At 40.7% G+C, this 1902-nt stretch overlaps 1 pseudogene; it reads left to right on the top strand.

Moving 5' to 3' along the window:
• Positions 1 to 248: 248 nt before the first annotated feature.
• Positions 249 to 1379, top strand: LOC104850610 (annotated as a pseudogene).
• The last annotated feature ends 523 nt before the right edge of the window (positions 1380 to 1902 follow it).

Here is a 1902-nt window from a genome sequence, read left to right as displayed (position 1 = left end):
AATTCATTCTTAGGCCTGTTTTATGCTCCACCCAGTTAGAAATAGGTTTCTGAGAAGTTTGCTGCTTTAGAATACTCACTGATCTGCTGTTCTTGCTCGCGTGTTACTAGAATAGATATTACCAACACTGTCATGTAGCTGAAACATATTCCGTCATTTTAAGTGTAGAGCTTGGGAAAGTATTTTTAAAATCTGCATAGGCTCTTGCAGTTTTATAGATTTTTGTTTGAGGACTGCAGCCAGTTAAAATGTTCATGTTTTGGGGAGAATTTCATGGTCACGATTCAAAGGAACCAGAGCAGCTGAGGAAGCTGTTTATTGGTGGTCTGAGCTTTGAAACTACAGGTGATAGTTTAAGAGAACATTTTGAGAAATGGGCACACTCACAGATTGTGTGGTAATGAGAGATCCCCACACAAAAAGCTCCAGGGGCTTCAGTCTTGTGACTTACTTGTGTTGAAGAGGTGGATGCAGCAATGGGTGCTCAACCTCACAAAGTTGATGGGCTGTAGTGGAACCAAAGAGAGCTGTTCCTAGAGAGGATTCAGTAAAGCCTGGTGCCCATCTAACAGGGAAGAAAATCTTTGTTGGCGGTATTAAGGAAGACTCAGAAGAATATAATTTGAGAGACTACTTTGAAAAGTATGGCAAGATTGAAACCATAGAAGTTATGGAAGACAGGCAGAGTGGAAAAAAGAGAGGATTTGTTTTTGTAACTTTTGATGATCATAACACAGTTGATAAAATTGTTGTTCAGAAATACCACACTATTAATGGGCATAATTGTGAAGTGAAAAAGGCCCTTTCTAAACAAGAGATGCAGTCTGCTGGATCACAAAGAGGTCGTGGAGGTGGATCTGGTAACTTCGTGAGTCTTGGAGGAAACTTTGGAGGTGGTGGAGGAAATTTGGCCATGGTGGAAACTTCAGTGGAAGAGGAGGCTATGGTGGGGGAAGTGGTGGTAGCAGAGGTAGTTATGGAGGAGGTGATAGTGGACATAATAGATTTGGAGGTGGTGGTGGAAACTATGGCAGTGGTCCTGGTTATACTAGTACAGTAGGCTATTGTGGTGGTGGACCAGGATATAGAAACCAAGGTCGTGGGGCCGGGGATTTAGCTCAGTGGTTCTGGTGACTGCCTTGTAAGCACAAGGACCTGAGTTCGATCCCTTGTACCAGAAAAATAAAATAAACCAAGGTGGTGGATGTGGTGTTGGAGGAGGATATGATGGTTACAGTGAAGGAGAAAATTTTGGTGGTGGTAACTATGGTGGTGGTCAAAACTATAATGACTTTGGAAATTATAGTTGCCAACAGCAATCAAATTACCGACCCATGAAGGGTGGCAGTTTTGGTGGAAGAAGCTCTGATGATCCCTAGGTGGTGGTTATGGACCTAGTGGTGGAAGTGGTAGATATGGTAGGAGAAGGTTTTTAAAAAAACAACAAAAAAGGGCTATAGGAGAAGGTTTTTAAAAAAACAACAAAAAAGGGCTATAGTTCTTACCAGGAAAGAGAGCAAGGAGTTGTCAGGAAAGCTTCAGGTTACTTTGAGACAGTCGTCCCAAATGCATCAGTGGAACTATAAAAATCTGCCACAGAAGGAAAGATGATCCATAGTCAGAAAAGTTACTTCAGCTTAAACAGGAAACCCTTCTGGTTCAGGACTGTCATAGCCACAGTTTGCAAAAAGTGCAGCTATTGATTAATGCAGTATAGTGTCAATTAGATGTACATCCCTGAGGCCTTTTATCTATTGTAGCTTTTTCTTTTCATTACATCAGGTATATTAACCTGTAAATTGTGGTAGTGGTACCAGGAGTAAAAAACTAAGGAATTTTTAACTTTTCTTTTTCTTTTCTTTCTTTCTTTCTTTCTTTCTTTCTTTCTTTCTTTCTTTCTTT

The sequence above is a fragment of the Fukomys damarensis genome, unplaced genomic scaffold (assembly GCF_012274545.1).
Source record: "Fukomys damarensis isolate Sample0158 unplaced genomic scaffold, DMR_v1.0_HiC HiC_scaffold_27, whole genome shotgun sequence".
Classification (NCBI taxonomy): Eukaryota; Metazoa; Chordata; class Mammalia; order Rodentia; family Bathyergidae; genus Fukomys; species Fukomys damarensis.
This window is presented reverse-complemented; position numbering and strand designations above follow the sequence as displayed.